This window comes from Erinaceus europaeus, chromosome 19 (genome assembly GCF_950295315.1).
Source record: "Erinaceus europaeus chromosome 19, mEriEur2.1, whole genome shotgun sequence".
Classification (NCBI taxonomy): domain Eukaryota; kingdom Metazoa; phylum Chordata; class Mammalia; order Eulipotyphla; family Erinaceidae; genus Erinaceus; species Erinaceus europaeus.
The window spans coordinates 23,115,650-23,133,295 of NC_080180.1; the positions used below are offsets into that span (position 1 = coordinate 23,115,650).

The 17,646-nt window shown below is 38.9% G+C and overlaps 1 non-coding gene across 1 annotated transcript; it reads right to left on the reverse strand.

Annotated features, from left to right (window-relative positions):
- Positions 1-16,863: 16,863 nt before the first annotated feature.
- Positions 16,864-16,990, reverse strand: LOC132534802 (small nucleolar RNA SNORA3/SNORA45 family). The gene has a single exon (XR_009546500.1). It is a non-coding gene; the product is annotated as a small nucleolar RNA SNORA3/SNORA45 family (small nucleolar RNA).
- Between the last annotated feature and the right edge of the window lie 656 nt (positions 16,991-17,646).

Genomic DNA, 17,646 nt, shown 5'->3' on the forward strand with positions numbered 1-17,646 from the left:
AACTTGGAGAAGAACAAGGAATATCAAAGATCACCCAAGACTGCAACAAGATGAGACTGGGACTACTTTGGGAACCCAACAAGTAACCAGTGAGTGCAAACACATGTGGCTTATAGACAGAGGAGAGCCTAAGGAGAGATTCCTGGGGCTAAAGCCCATATCTACTCCCAAGTGGCTGGTAATAGTCTGGCAGTTTGCCAGTTGAGGAGCCACCTCCAGTCTGCTTTACCAGCAAAAAAAGTGCTGAAAGGAGGAGAGGACTCCCCTAAGACTCACCTAATGCAACTGTGAGTCTCCATTTGCTGCTGCCCTCAGAGGCTGGAGCAGCAGGGGGTAGGCCCTGTGCTGACATCTGGGGCAGAGAACTGACCAGGAGAAGATCTACACCCCAGTGGTCTAACAGTGGGACTGTACTATATAGTTCCCACTATGGGAATCTTTGAACATTGTTCTCCTGATGAGAACATGGTGAATAATTGCCTCATAACCTACAGACTATAAACTGGACTTATTTAGAAACTCACAGGGCCCAGCAGTGCCGCCCAGCTTGGCAGAGAAGCTAAATTGAACCTGGAGCTTTGGATCCTTGGAGTGTGGGAGTCTCTTTGCATAACCACTGTGCTATCTCTCCCCCACCCTGCTTTGTCTCTTGATCAGGAGTGAGTGATTAAGCTAAAAAAAACACATACTTATAGGTAAAAAGCCCTCAGGCTACCATAGCCTACAGGGAAGAAAAAGAACAACTCAGGGATTGAGATAACATTTAAATAACAGGTAATCCCTGCCCCAAATCTCTGCTTCAACTCAGGGATTGAGATAACATTTAAATAACAGGTAATTTCCACAACTGTGAACTCTTTTTAAGTGCTTTACTTAGACACAAGTCAATCCAGGTAAGAGTGATCAGTGAACTGAAAAGTACTGAGAGATGGACCTCATAACACACTATAATAATGGTTAAACCAAAGAGAAACATTGGCTAAATGAACCAAGGCAAAAGCCCAGCAAAAAGCCTCCCAAAGGTAGAAACACGGAAGAATGAGATCAATATCCAAATGCTAGTTAAGGAATTAGTCACAGGAGTGAGGAATGAGTTTGAAAGAATTGTCATCAGAAATGCAGAAACAACAAATTAGACTCTGAAAGAAAGTACTATCTTGAGGTGTTTAGAGAGCTAAAAGTTGAAATATCTGAGCTAAGAGCACAACTAGCTGAACAAGCTAATACAGTATCAGAACAGGGTAACAGAATAGCTGAGCTACAGAAAACAACGGGAGAGAGAATAGAATAAGTGAGGCAGAAAACAAATTAGCAAGTTTGAGGATGAATTAGAGAAAACTAAAAAGTAAGAGATATCAAAAAGATTAAGAGATACTGAAAACAACAGCAGAGACATATAGAATGACTTCAAAAGAAGTAATATACACATTATAGTTCTACCAGAGGAAGAAAGAGAGACAAGGGAAGAAAGCATTCTACAGGACATAATAGATGAGAACTTCTCTGGTCTAGACAACATTAAAGACATAAAGGTTCAAGAAGCCCAGAGGGTCCCAAACAGAATTAACCCAGACTTAAAGACACCAAGACACATCATATTTAGAATGAAAAGGAATAAAGATAAAGAAAGGATCTTGAACACCAAGAGAAAAACAGAGTCACCTACAAAGGAAAACCCATAAGATTAGCAGCAGATTTCTCCACAAAAACACTACAGGCCAGAAGAGAAAGGCAAGATATCTATGGAGTGCTCAATGAGAAAGGCTTTCAACCAAGACTATTGTATCCTGCTAGACTGTCATTCAGACTAGATAGAGGCATAAAACAGTCTCAGACAAACAACAGTTGAAGGAATTAACTATCACCAGGCCTTCCCTGAAAGAAGTTCTGAAAGGTCTCCTATAAAAAGCCAGACCACTATAAACATGCCATATATCAGAACACTCTAAAAATCTACAATAGTGGTCTGGGAGGTGGTGCAGTGGATAAGGCACCAGACTCTCAAGCATGAGGTTCTAAGTTCAATCCCCGGCAGCACAAGTACCAGAGTGATGTCTGATTCTTTCTTTCTCTCTCTCTCTCTTCTATCATTTCTCATGAATCAACAAAATTTTTAAATGATATATAAAAATTAAAAAATAGAAAAATAAAAATCTACAATAATAGCATTAAAATATCTTCAATATATGATATCAGTAAATGTCAGTGGCCTGAATTTACCTATTAAAAGGCACAGAGTAGGAAGATGGATCAGAAAACACAAAGTAACTATATGCTGTCTACAGGACACCCACCTAACTCAACAAGACAAACATAGACTCAAAGTGAAAGGTTGGAAAATTACCATACAAGCCAATGGCCCACAAAAAAGGGCAGGAACAGCTATGATCATATATGACATGATGGACCTTAAAATAAATAAAATAAGAAAAGATAGGGATGGACATTACTTAGTGCTCAGAGAATCGATCAATCAAGAGGATTTAACAATTATCAACATCTATGCACCCAAGGAGAGGCCATCTAAATACAACAAACATCTACTGAAAGAGCTACAGCAATATATTAACAGCAACACAGTCATAGTAGGGGACTTCAACACACCACTCTCTCAACTTGACAGATCATCCAGGCAGAAAATCAACAAAGAAATGAAGAAGCTAAATGAAAAGATAGATAAACTATAACTAGTGGACATTTTCAGAGTAAAAATAGTGACAGCCCATCTTGGGTGGAGCTTGAGGAAATCATGTTAAGTGAAATAAGTCAGAAACAGAAGGATGAATGTGGGATAATTTCATTCACAGGCAGAAGTTGAAAAACAAGATCAGAAGAGAAAACACTAAGCAGAACTTGGACCTTGAAAGATTCATGTTAAGTGAAATTAGAAACAGAAGGATAAATATGGGATGATCTTACTCTCAGGCAGAAGTTGAAAAACAAGATCAGAAGAGAAAACACAAGTAGAACCTGAACTGGAATTAGTATATTGCAGCAAAGTAAAAGACTCTGGGGTGGGTGGGTGGGGAGAATACAGGTCCAAGAAGGATGACAGAAGATGTAGTGGGGGTTGTAATGTTGTATGGGAAACGGGGAAATGTTATGCATGTACAAACTATTGTATTTACTGTTGAATGTAAAACATTAAGTCCACAATAGAGAAATTAAAAAAAAAGAACTTGGATTGGAGTTGGTGTACTACACCAAAGTAAAAGACTCCAGGGTGGGTGGATTTCGCGGGGTGGGCTGGTGGTGCAGTTCAGGTCCTAGAACAGTATGGCAGAGGACCTAATTGGGGTTGTATTGTTGTGTGGAAAATGTTATGCATGTACACGCCATTGTACCACTGACAACTAATTGATTCCCCCAATAAAGAAATAAAAAGAATAAAGGAGAAAAAAATTCTCTTTGCACAACCATTATACTACCTACCCCCTCTCTTAGTTCTTTTCTTTATTTCAACTAAGTGTTGCTATTCAGTACCTTAGAAATCAAGTATCTATCTACCTCAAAGGGAGGGACAGCAAGATCTAGTAGGAAGACTGCTGTTCTTCATGCTTCCTTGAAACAAGAGCAGTCACTTCTTTCTAAGAAACTAAAATGATGCAATTTCTCTGCAGAGAAAAAAAATTCTGTGCAGAGCTGAATTTTGTCTTTTATTTGAAATTCCTCCTACATAATGTATAACATATGCCATTAGGAGATATTCTTATATCATCTCAAATAGATGCTGTATATGCTCTCACAGACAATTATCTTGTTACTTTAAATTGCCAACTTCATGTAAACTACCATCCTACAGATTTCCCCTGTATAAATGAATAAGGGACTGCACAAGCACCTGGGTTTAAGCCCCTGATCTCCACCTGAGAGGGGGTGGAGCTTCTGATGTGGTGAAGCAGTGCTGCATGTGTCTCTATCTCCCTCCAATTCCCCCTTATCTCTCAGTTTCTGTTTGGAAAAGGAGGAGGGGGGAGAAGGAAGGGGAGGGAGAGGGGGAGGAAGAGAAGAAACGAAAAAATAAAGAAAACTAAAATAATAATAAGAAAACAGTAAATAGTAAACAGACCTCTGCCCCAAACCAGGCTGAAGAAAGCTACCAAGACATCCTGCATTCCTCCCAGCCAAGTAACACTAATTCTGAAGCTAAAGTTCTTTTATTTTTCCCACACTATTATGGTATTTTTAATTTTTGTTATTATTTTTTTCTTTTTAATGAGAGCACTGCTAAACTCTGGTTTATGGTGACCTCTTGATTGAACCTGAGACCTCCAACCTCAGACATATGAGTTTTTATTTAAGCTGACACAGGTAAGCAAACTAAGTGCTCTTAGCCTCAGTTTCTTCCTTGCTAAAACAATATTAACAATTTCTCTTTGGGGCCAGGTGGTGGTGCATCTGGTTGAGCATACATGTTACACTGTGCAAGGCCCCAAGTTCAAGTCCCCAGTTCCCACCTGTGGGGGGGGGGGTGCTTCATGAATGGTAAAGCAGGGCTGCAGGCACCTCTCTGTCTCCCTCTCTATTTTCCCCTCCATCTCAATTTCTCTGTATCTAATAATTAAAAACAAAAAGATTTTTAAAAATAATAATAGTAACCAATAGGTATAATCTGCATAAACAGAAGATCCTTAGGGTACTCAATTTTTTTAAAGAAAGTTAAGGGGCCCCTGAGATCAACAAATTTAGGCACCACTGTTGCAGTATGCTGACTGGCACATGGCAAGTGACCAACAAGTGACGTGAGTGAATAGAAGAATAATAACACTTATTACTTATGCATTACCTTTTTTGCTATCAAGATTATATCTGGGCTCTGTGCCTATATAACTCCACCACTCCTAATGACCTTTTTTGTTTTTTCTTTCCTCCAGATACAGAGAAAGAAGGAGGAAGAGAGGAGGGAGATAGGGAGAGACAATGCAACACTGTTCCACCACTCCTGAAGAGAGAGGGAAAGACAGCACCAGAGCTTCCTCTAGTGTGCTAGCACCTCCCGTGTGGTGTGCCTGGGGTTCGAACCTGGGTCATGTACATGGCAAGAGTCCTAGCCAGTGAGCTATTTCTCTGATCCAACTATACTTAAAAATAATAGCATCCTTATTGCACCAAAGTAAAAGACTTTTGGGTTCAGGTCCTGGAACATGTTGCCAGAGGAACACCTAGTGAGGGTTGAATAGTTATATGGAAAACTGAGAATTGTTACACATGTAAAAACTGCTACATTTTACTGTTGACTGTAAAGCATTAATCCCCCAATAAAGAAAAAATAGTAATAATAATAATAATATCATCTTCCTTAGAATCAAGCCTTTTGCATTTCCCTCTCAGCCTTGTTACTAACATTGCCTATTATGGAAAGAAAAAAAAATTCTTTTTTTTTTTTTCCTTTTTTTAACTTTCTTGTGTGGATTGCTTCTTCCCATCTAGTCACTGCTTACGTTTTTTTTTCTTACTTTGGAAGTGGTTCCAGTGGGGGAAAGAAATGCAACTAAATTGGAAAGTTATAAGAATATGTGGCTTGGCCTTGTTGGACTTCACAGGAAAACAAAGCATGGCGCGGCTCCCTCCAACCTGTTATCAGCTGCTGGCAGAGGGAAGGCAGCCCTGAAGACAGAGATAAGGGGACACATTTTCTGGCTGCTGAAGACAGGATGTCTAGGAACTAGCCAATGGACTGGTACTTTGGCAGGAGATTATCTATGCTGCACCTGTGTTTCTTGTCAAAGGCTTTACTAGAGTGGCCCAGGAGGTAGCCCACTGTTTAAAGTGTTTGAGTTCTGGAGTCCAACCCCTAGTATCACATGTGCCAGAGTGAGGCTCTGGTTCTCTCTCTCTCTCTCTCAACACATAAATCTAAAACAAGAAACAAAAAAGATCAGTAATAGTCTTGCTGAACCCAAAGTAAAGAGTATAAGCTTTGGGGATTCTATTTTGATTGTTTGTTGTAACTGGTTTATGTTAGTTGTGTTTGAGGTAACCTTAATTGGCAAACTGCTATGCTAGATTTTATTTTTAATAGTATGTATTTGGCTTTTTAAATTATTTATTTATTCATTTATTAGACAGAGACAGAGAAAAACTGAGATGGAAGGGGGAGATAGGGAGGGAAAGAGGGAGAGAGAAAGAGAAAGAGAGAGAGAAAGAGATACCTGTAGCACTGCTTCACCACTTGTGAAACTTCCCCCCTTGCAGGTGGGTACCAGCGGCTTTTAACCTGGGTCCTTGTGCATGGTAATGTGAACTCAACCAGGTGCACCACCACTTGCCCCCCCACCCCAATTATATGTTTTACAAGTACAATTTCACACCTATTCAAAATATGTTGTCATGCCCCACCATCACCAAAATACCAATATCACTCTACCTTAGGGACTCTCTCCCTTTCCATTGGTGACCTCAGTTCTTCAGGCTCCCCACCCAGAGTGCATGTGGGGGTGCCACTCTACCTCTGAACCACCTCTGACCCACTGACATGCGATGTCAATGATCTCTCTTGGGTCTAATGTTGGCAATGGGCTCACACATTAATTTCAATATTTTTATACCAGAGCATTGCTCAGCTCTGGCTAACAGTGGTGTTGGGGGTTATACGCAGGATCTTAGAGCCTCAGATATGAACGTCGTTTGCTTAACTGCTGTTACCTGTTATCTCCCTGGCCCTCAATATTTCTCCTTTTTGGTCAACATTTATGAGAAAGAGAGAGAGAGAGAGAGAGAGGAGAGAAAATATTAGAGCATCATCACTGGTGCAGGCTATGCAGGGGACAGAACTCAAGAACTCATACTTGTGAGTATAAGACTTTATCCACTATGCTACCCTCATCCATATATAATAAGAATAATAAGTATAACATTTTCAAAAACAGGACTCACATTAATTCTCAGCCTTCAGAGTCTCATAATAGAAAAATCAGCATTGTTCATTAGAGACTCCTAGCCAGGGGTATGAATGCAATGTCTTTGAATTCCAGTCCATTCATAGTGTACCCTATCAGTTTACTTTTATGTCTTTAAAATGCAATCATCCAATCTATTCTCAATTTATGCCTTCTTATTCACTCGGCATAACAATATCATATGATTTATCTTTTGAATAATGCTTCTCTCGCTGTATATGACTTACAGGTGGCTTTCTGCAGCAGAGGGAAATGTGAGCCTATTTCCTGCCAAACAAAGTAACTGCATAGAAAGAGAAGGGACGTGTGAAGATGGTGGAAGTTAGACTTCATTCCTTTTTCTTTATTTTTTATAAAAGAACACAACATAAAAGATATTTTTGCCTCATAGTTGAATAGCAAAGGTCTAATGTTCCTCTAATCAAGGATGGAAGACTCACAGTTAAACATTTTTTAAATTTATTTTTATCTTATTTATTTACTATTGGATAGAGACATTGAGAGGAGAGGGAGAGAGATAGAGAGACACCTACAGCTCTACTTCATCACTTATGAAGCTTTCCCCCTGAAGGTGGGGACCAGAGGCTTGAACCCAGGTCCTTGTACACTGTAGTGTGTACACTCAACCAGGTGCATCACCACCTGCCCCCTACAGTTAAACACTTAAATAAGGGATCCATCCAGTTCTGTAAAAGCTTGGCTAGAAAAAAATCCTAGAGAACTCAAGCAACAACTCATACGATTCTATAGAAATCAAAATTTTGTAGGCTATATTTTAAAGTGAATTCTCTTTACAGAAAAGATTCTCTTATATCATACTGATATGTTTAGGTATATTAAATTATTAGACATATTATTCATAGGCATTATAATGTAACAGCAAATGAAAAAATAACCAAATCGATGTTCTTTAAAATTGGGATAACCAAAACTACAGTGATAGTCATATTCATTTAAGAATTTCACTATTATCAATATGCAATTTCCTTTTTTTTATTTTTCCCTTTCATTGGCCTTGTTGTTTTTTATTGTTGTTGTAGTTGTTATTGTTATTATTGATGTTGTTGTTGGATAGAACAGAGAGAAATGGAGAGAGGAAGGGAAGACAGAGAAAGGGAGAGAAAGATAGACACCTGGCGACCTACTTCACAACTTGTGAAGTGACTCCCCTGCAGGTGGGGAGCCGGGGGCTCAAACCGGGATCCTTCTGCCAGTCATTGCGCTTGCTCCACCTGGGCTTAACCCACTGTGCTACCGCCCAACTCCGGCAATTTCCTTTTTAAACAAACAACAAAAGACTCACTGAACCCTCAAAGGCTTTTACGTCCCTTGTAAATTTTTTATGTCTAGGAGAGTTGTTTCTCAGGCAGACACCACAGACTACAACATCACATAAATAAGACTGTGGTTAAATAATGTTAGCGGTGTTATATGCAAGGGACCCGACTGAAAATTCACAGAGCATACTGGCATGTCAAAAGAAAAGAGATTTTACAGTAAAAACTCGCTTAACCCAGAATTTTCCAAATTTACACCAGTAATTGATGTTTATTTTCAGAAAGCACCTACCAATATCACTGACCACTATTTCCAAAAGGATCTGAATGTAAAATGTCAAAAGTTCAAGGGCAAGAATCTAAAATATTAGGGTGATTCAAATTTAAATAGAGCAAATTAAAATTTCAAAGAATCACTTTCACAATTTGGGGGTGCAAATGTCCTAAGTTAGCTTTTCCTGGAAATTATTTAAATCCAGACTGCCAGAGAATTCCAAATACATCTTTTTTTTTCTTTTCATTTATGAAAAAGTCTCTTTACTACCTACAAATTTGTTTGAGATAACATTCAAAAAATTTCCCTAAAAGAATAGTCTTTTCCAGATGACAACCATTTAACATATTTGAATCAGTACTAATAGACATGGAGGAAAAAGATGCTGGAAATCAGAGCCATCACAAACCACTGTACTGATTGAACTACTAGTGTTAGCATTAAGGAATGGAACGCACAATTGTGTTGGAGAAACAGTTACAGGCTTAGTTTTTCTTTTTTTAAGGATGTTAATAAATTAGTGTGAATGTGTTCAGGTGTTATTTCATGGCAGAAATGAAGTTCAGAATGTGATAACAAGAAATTGTCCATTACATAATGTAGCTTCAAGGTAAACATTTTGCCTGTTTTTTAATTTATTTTTATATGGAGCAGAAAGGGAGAGAGAGGGAGGGGAAGAAGGGAAGGGGGAAGGGAGGGAGAAGAGAGGGAGAGAGACACCACAGCACCAAAGCTTTTTTCAGTGTTGTGGGGGCCGAGCTTGAACCTGGGAAATGGAAATGGCAAAACAATACAAAAAGTGTCTGATTCAGTTATTTTGCCTGCCTTCTCTTTTAAAACTTTTAGCATCCAAGCCTATCACCTATCTTAAGTTTTTTTTTTTTCCTAAGAATGAACAAGTCAATCTGTTCAAGTACTTTGCATGATTTCTTTTTTCATTTTTTAATTTCTTTATTGGGGGATTAATGTTTAACAGTTAACAGTAAATAAAATAGTTGGTACATGCATAACATATCTCAGCTTTCCACACAACAATACAAACCCCATTAGGTCCTCTGCCATCCTGTTACAGTACCTGAACCCTCCCCCTGACCCCAGAGTCTTTTACTTTTGTACAATACACCAGCTCCAGTCCAAGTTCTGCTTAGTGTTTTCTCTTCTGATCTTGTTTTTAACTTCTGCCTGAGAATGAGATCATCCCATATTCACCCTCTGTTTCTGACTTATTTCACCTATCATGAATTGTTCAAGGTCCATCCAAGATTGGCTGAAAACAGTGAAGTCACCATTTTTAATAGCTGAGTAGTAATCCATTGTGTATATATACCACAACTTGCTCAGCCACTCATCTGTTGTTGTACACCTGGGTTGCTTCTGTGTGGCTCTGTGTAAGCTTGGTAGAGCTTAGGGAGAACTCCCCCCATCCTTGGATGGAGGTCTGAGAAAATACCCTCTTGTCAGTCTCTCTCAACCGAGGTGAGCAAAGGGGAAAAACAATCTCTCAGACTAAGTTCTTCCCTTCTTGACTCTCAAGCCCACAGAAACCTCAAACTGCAGGCCACATGGTCGCCTACTTTAAGATTCATTCACTCAAAGTTCACACATTCACCTCACCTTTTGATCACAAAGGAATAGCACATCCTGTCACACACTCCTAACACCATACAAGTGAAAAGCCCCCAAGACCTTATTTCCTGTAGCCCTTTTGATGTCTTTGAAGCCTTGTTCTACCCTCTCTATCTCACCTTACTGATTCAACCCCTATTCTTCTCTCAAATGCCTTTGGATAATTAAATGCCTGCATCAGGAGACTAATTGTATTGATCTTTATATGTCAACTCTTGTCATACCAACCCCTGCCGTAGGGGCATGCTGACCTTTAAGAAAACTGTGAATTCTGACGTATGTGAAAACTGTTCTTTGTCTAGCCTTCTATATTAACCTAAACCCTCCCCCCAATAAACAAGTGTGTTCGTACCAGAATCCTCCCCAGTGCCTTCTACTTCGAGTCGTTCCTTGCGTGAGCGAGAAAGGACCTGTTACCTTTCTCTTGGGGATCACCCTGCCAGAAAGCCGACATGCTTCCAGGTTTTGGTTATTACAAATTGTGCTGCCAAGAACATAGGTATACACAAATCTTTTTGGATAGGTGTGTTGGGTTCCTTAGGATATATCCCCAGGAGAGGAATTGCAGGATCATAGGGTAGGTCCATTTCTAGCCTTCTGAGAGTTCTCCAGACTGCTCTCCACAGATGTTGGACCAATTTACATTCACACCAGCAGTGCAGGAAGATTCTGTTGTCCCCACAACCTGTCCAGCATTTGTTGCTACCTTTTCTGATGTATGACATTCTCACAGGAGTGAAGTATTTCATTGTTGTCTTTATTTGCATTTCTCTAAAAATCAATGACTTGTAGAATTTTTTTCATGTTTCTCAGCCTTTGGGATCTCTTCTGTGGTGAATATTCTGTCCATGTCCTCTCTCATTTTTGGATGAGGTTATTTGTTTTCTTGTTGTTGAGTTTGGCAAGCTCTTTATATATTTTGGTTATTAACCTCTTGTCTGATGTATGGCATGTAAGGATCTTCTCCCATTCTGTGAGGGGTCTCTTTGTTTGGGCATTGGTTTCTTTTGCTGTACAGGAGCTTTTTAATTTGATGTAGTCCCATTGGTTTATTCTTGCCTTAGTCTCCTTTGTGAATGAATTTGTTTCATTGAAGATGTCTTTAAAATTTATGTGGAAAAGAGTTCTGCCAATATTTTCCTCTAAATATCTGATAGTTTGTGGTCTAACATCCAAGTCCTTGATCCGCTTGGAATTTACTTTTGTGTTTGGTGAAATATAGTGATTCAGTTTCATTGTTCTGCATGTTTCAACCCAATTTTTTTCCAACACCATTTGTTGAAGAGACTCTTCTTTCCACATTTAATAGCCTGGGCATCTTTGTCAAAGAGTAGATGTCCATAGGTGTGGGGGCTTACTTCTGGGCTCTCAATTCTATTCCACTGGTCAGTGTGTCTATTCATGTTCCAGTACCAAGAAGTTTTGATTACAATGGCCCGATAACACAATTTGAGATCTGGGAGTGTGATGCCTCCAGCTCTGTTCTTTCTTCTCAAGATTGTTTTGTCAACTCTAGGTTTTTTCTGGTTCCAGATAAACATCTATTCTCCTAAAAAATGTGGCTGGGATCTTCATGGGATTGCATTAAATTTGTATATGGCTCTGGGTAGTATATTCATTTTGATGATGTTAATTCTTCCACACCATGAACATGGAATATCTTTCCACTTCTTTGTGTCTTTTTCTATTTCCTTGAGTAGTGACTCATAATTTTCAGTATACAAGTCTTTCACTTCTTTGGTTAAGTTTGTTCCTAGATATTTTATTGTTTTGTTGCTATTGTAAAGGGAATTGATTTCTGGATTTCTTCTTCTTCCAATTTAGTGTTTATATAAAATAATGCCACTGATTTTTGTATGTTAATTTTGTAGCCTGACACCTTACTGTATTGCCTGACGATTTCCAAAAGCTTCTTGCTGGATTCCTTAGGTTTTTCTATATATATTATCATGTCATTGAGTTTAATTTCTTCTCTTTCAATCTGTATCCCTTTAATTCCTTGCTCCTGCCTGATTGCTATGGCAAGAACTTCCAATACTATGTTGAATAGTAATGGTGATAGTGGGCAGCCCTGTTTAGTACCTGATCTGAGTGGAAATGCTTCCAGTTTTTCACCATTGAGTATGATGTTGGCTGTAGGTTTGCTATATATAGACTTCACTATCTTCAGGAATTTTCTATCCCAATTTTTGTAGCGTTTTGATCATAAAGGGGTGTTGGATTTTATCAAAGGCTTTATCTGCATCTATTGAGATGACCATGTGGTTTTTGGTCTTGCATTTATTGATGTGGTGGATCACGTTGATTGATTTATGTATATTAAACCAACCTTGCATCCCTGGGATAAACCCCACTTGGTCATGATGAACAATCTACTTAATATACTGCTATTCGGTTGGCTAGAATTTTGTTCTATATTTTAGCATCTATGTTCATCAAAGATATTGTTTCCCTGTATGCTTTTTTTAAAAAAGATTTTATTTATTTATTCATGAGAAATTATATAAGAGAGAGAAAGAACCAGACATCATTCTGGTTGTGCTGCTGGGGAATGAACTCAGGACCTTATGCTTAAAGTCCAATGCCTTATCTGCTGTGCCACTTCCGGGACCACCCCTGTCTGCTTTTTATCGAACTCTTGAAACATTTTGATTTCTTCCTTAATTTACTGTTTGACCCAGTAGTTGTTACATAGTGTACTGTTGAGTTTCCATATTTTGGCACTTTTACTATTTTTTTAATTTATTGTTAAACGTTAGTTTAATTCCACTGTGGTTTGAGAAGATGCTTCAAATGATTTCAATGCTCTTGAATTTGCTGATGCTTTCTTTTTTTAAAAAAAATTTCTTTATTAGGGAATTAATGTTTTACATTCAACAGTAAATACAACAGTTTGAACATGCATAATATTTCCCAGTTTTCCATATAACAATACAACCCCCACTAGGTCCTCTGTCATCCTTCCTGGATCTGTATTCTCCCCACCCCAGAGCCTTTTACTTTGGTGCAATATACCAATTCCAGTTCAGGTTCTACTTGTGTTTTCTCTTCTCATCTTCTTTTCAACTTCTGCCTGAGAGTGAGATCATCCCATATTCATCCTTCTGTTTCTGACTTATTTCACTTAACATGAATTTTTCAAGGTCCATCCAAGATCGGCTGAAAACGGTGAAGTCACCATTTTTTACAGCTGAGTAGTATTCCATAGTATATATATGCCACAACTTGATCAGCCACTCATCTGTTGTTGGACACCTGGGTTGCTTCCAGATTTTGGCTATTACAAATTGTGCTGCCAAGTACATACGTGTACACAGATCTTTTTGGATGGGTGTGTTGGGTTCCTTAGGCTATATCCCCAGGAGAGGAATTGCAGGGTCATAGGGTAGGTCCATTTCTAGCCTTCTGAGAGTTCTCCAGACTGTTCTCTACAGAGGTTGGACCAATTTACTTTCCCAGCAGCAGTGCAGGAGGGTTCCTTTGACCCCACAACCTCTCCAGCATTTGCTGCTGTTACCTTTTCTGATGTGTGACATTCTCACAGGCAGGAGTGAAGTGGTATCTCATTGTTGTCTTTATTTGCATTTCTCTGATAATCAGAGACTTGGAACATTTTTTCATGTGTTTCTCGGCCTTTTGGATCTCTTCTCTGGTGAGTACTCTGTCCATGTCCTCCCCCCATTTTTGGATGGGGTTATTTGTTGTCTTGTTGTTGAGACTTGCAAGTTCTTTATATATTCTGGTTATTAGCCTCTTGTCTGATGTATGGCATGTAAAGATCTCCTATTCTGTGAGAGATCTCTTGGTTTGGGTAGAAGTTTCTTTAGCTATGCAGAAGATTTTTAATTTGATGTAGTCCTATAGATTTATGCTTGTCTTAGTCATCTTTGTAATTGGATTCATTTCATTGAAGATGTCTTTAAAATTTATGCAGAAAAGAGTTCTGCCAATATTTTCCTCTAAATATCTGATAGTTTGTGGTCTAACATCCAAGTCCTTGATCCACTTGGAATTTGCTTTTGTATTTGGTGAAATACAGTGGTTCAGTTTCATTCTTCTGCATGTTTCAACCCATTGTTTCCAACACCATTTGTTGAAGAGACTCTGCTTTCCCCATTTAATAGTCTGGGCCCCTTTGTCAAAGATTAGATGACCATAGGTGTGGGATTGCTGATGCTTTCATTGTGGCCTAACATATGGTCTATCATTGAGAATGATCCATGTGGACGTTAATAGAATGTGTATTCCAATTTCTTGGGGGTGAATGGCTCTGAAAATGTCCAATATTTCTAGTTTATCTATCTCTTCATTTAGCTCTGTTTCTTTATTGATTTTCTGCCTGAATGATCTGTCAAGTTGAGAGAGTGGGTGTTGAAGTCTCCCATTATTACTGTGTTGCTGTTAATATATTGTTGTAGCTCTTTCAGTAGATGTTTGGTGTATTTAGATGGCTTCTCTTTGGGTGCATAGATGCTGACAATCATTAAGTTCTCTTGATTTACTGATCCTCTGAGCACTATGTATTGTCCATACCTATCTTTTCTTATTTTATTTATTTTAAGGTCTATCATGTCATATATGAGCATAGCTGTTCCTGCCCCTTTTTGTAGTCTATTGTCTTGTATGATACTTTCTTATCCTTTCACTTTGAGTCTGTGTTTATCTTACTGAGTTAGGTGGGTTTCCTGTAGATAGCATATTGTTGGGTGTGTTTTCTGATCCATCTTCCTACTCTGTGCCTTTTAATAGGTGAATTCAGGCCACTGACATTTACTGATATCATATATTGAAGATATTTTAATGCCATTATTGTAGTTTTTAGAGTGTTCTGATATATGGCATGTTTATGGTGGTCTGTTTATAGGAGACCTTTCAGAACTTCCTTCAGGGCAGTCTTGGTGATAGTTGATTCCTTCAACAGTTGTTTGTCTGAGACTGTTTTATGCCTCCATCTAGTCTGAATAACAGTCTAGCAGAATACAGTAGTCTTGGTTGAAAACCTTCTCATTGAGTACTCGATAGATATCTTGCCATTCTCTTCTGGCCTGAAGTGTTTTTGGGGAGAAATCTGCTGTTAGTCTTATGGGTTTTCTTCTGTAGGTGACTTTGTTTTTCTCTTGCAGTGTTCAAGATCCTTTCTTTAACCTTATTCCTTTTCATTCTAAATATGACATTTGTTGTCTTTAAGTCTGGGTTAATTCTGTTTGGGACCCTCTCAGCTTCTTGAACCTTTATATCTTTTATGTTATCTAGACTAGGGGAATTCTCATCTATTATGTCCTGGAGAATGCTTTCTTCCTTTCCCTCTCTTTCTTCCTCTGGTAAACCTATAATGTGTATATTACTATACAGCCCCACCTCTAGACCACCAAGGTGTTGATCTCCTCCTGAATTTTCCAGTCAGTTTTCTGGCCCCTGATGTCAATATAGGGACTCCCTGCTACTGCTCCAGCCTCTGAGGGGCAGTAGCAATGGTGACTCACAATTACATTTGGTGAGCCTTAGGGGAGTCCTCTCCTTCCTTCAGCAGTCTTTTTGTTGTTAAAACAGACTGGAAGTGGTGTCTCAACTGGAAAACTGCTGGACCGTTTCCAGCCACTTAGGAGTAGATACGTGTTTTAGCCCTAGGAATCTCTCCTTAGGCTCCTCTCTGTCCACAAGCCACATGTGTTTGCACTAATGTGACTTGGTGGGTTTCCCAAAGTAGTCCTAGTCTCATCTTGTTGTGGTCTCAAGTGATCTTCTTTGATCACTTTGCATGATTTCTCTCTGAAACTCTAGTTAACAAAAACTGCAAGCTAAGCATTGCAAACATCATGTTTATCCATTCTTTTTTTTTTAATTTCTTTATTGGGGAATTAATGTTTTACATTCAACAGTAAATACAATAGTTTGTACATGCATAACATTCCCCAGTTTCCCATTTAACAATACAGCCCCCACTATATCATTTATCATCCTTCATGTTTATCCATTCTTAAAGTGATTTTGATAATTTACTTAACATTTCATTTTTAAATCTTTCCTTTTCATACAACAGTTATTTTTATGAAGGATTATATGTACACTGAAGCATTCGTTTAGGCCACAGGGGAGTTAAATCAATTTGTGCTTAGTTTAGGTAATTATTTAATATACTTTATAATTATTATATCTGAGTTCTGAATATTCATTATCCAAGATAAAGTTAAAAGCCACGAAATTCAGTTATGATTTGAGCTTCAGACACCCTGCAGCTTGTGAATTGAAAGTGTTTCCAGTGTGTCTGTGTGTATGTTTAACTTTGAATTGTACAGACAGCAAATGCTACTTTTGTTTTCCAATAATACCTTATTAATTTTCTCCTAGGCAATATGTAGCAAATACTCACACTTCCAAATATAATAGTAAGTACAGTAAACATGGGCCATGTAATGCAAGAGCTTAGCAGAACTGGTTAAAAATGATTGTTGTGTCTATGAATTATAGAATTTGGATGGAAAATTGAATGGATATCTTTCAATTGGTGAGAATTTCTAAACAAGAAATAAGGAAAAAGAACTACAGGAGTCGGGCGGTAGCGCAGCGGGTTAAGCACAGGTGGCGCAAAGTGTAAGGACCGGCAAAAGGATCCTGGTTCGAGCCCCCAGCTCCCCACCTGCACGGGAGTCCCTTCACAGGCGGTGAAGCAGGTCTGCAGGTGTCTGTCTTTTTTAGTTTGTGTTTCCTCTTTATGTTCTTGTTTCCTAAGTGCTGCCCATGAGCAAGATAATTTCATATTCATCCTAGTCTTTTTTTTTCCCTGTCTGCCTGTCCCTGGCCTGGTGACTGGATCGGCCATGGGGCCACAGCCAGCGAATAAGGCCAGCGGCTGCTCTCCGAAGACTCCAGCACGCCGGGGCAACGCCATGCCCTGGCAAGACTCTAGCCTCGCCGCATCCTAGTCTTTTTGGCATATCTCACTTAATATGATTTCTTCAAGCTCCACCCAAGATGAAGGTGAAGGAAGTGACTTCTTAATACCCAAGTAGTATTCCATTATGTACCATATCTTTCTTGTTTGTTTGTTTGTTTTAATTTTTTAAATTTTATATTTATCTATTTTCCCTTTTGTTGCCCTTGTTTTTTTTTATTGTTGTAGTTATTATTGTTGTTGTTATTGATGTTGTCATTATTAGATAAGAGAGAGGGAAATGGAGAGAGAAGGGGAAGAGAAAGACAGACACTTATAGACCTGCTTCACCGCCTGTGAAGCGACTCCTCTACAGGTGGGAAGCCAGGGGCTCGAACCGGGATCTTTACACCGGTCCTTGTGCTTTGCGCCACGTGCGCTTAACCCGCTGTGCTACCGCCTGACTCCCATACCATATCTTTCTTAGCCACTCATCTGTTGTAGGATATCTAGATTGCTCCCCAGTTTAAGTTATTACAGATTGAGCTGTTATGAGAGTAGTATGCACAGACCTCTAGGGTAAGTGTGATAGTTTCTTCATGATACATCCCCAGGAGTAGAATTGCCAGATCATAGGGTACATCCATTGGATCAAGGATTTATGCTATTCTTATCCTTTTCTCAATCCATCACACTATC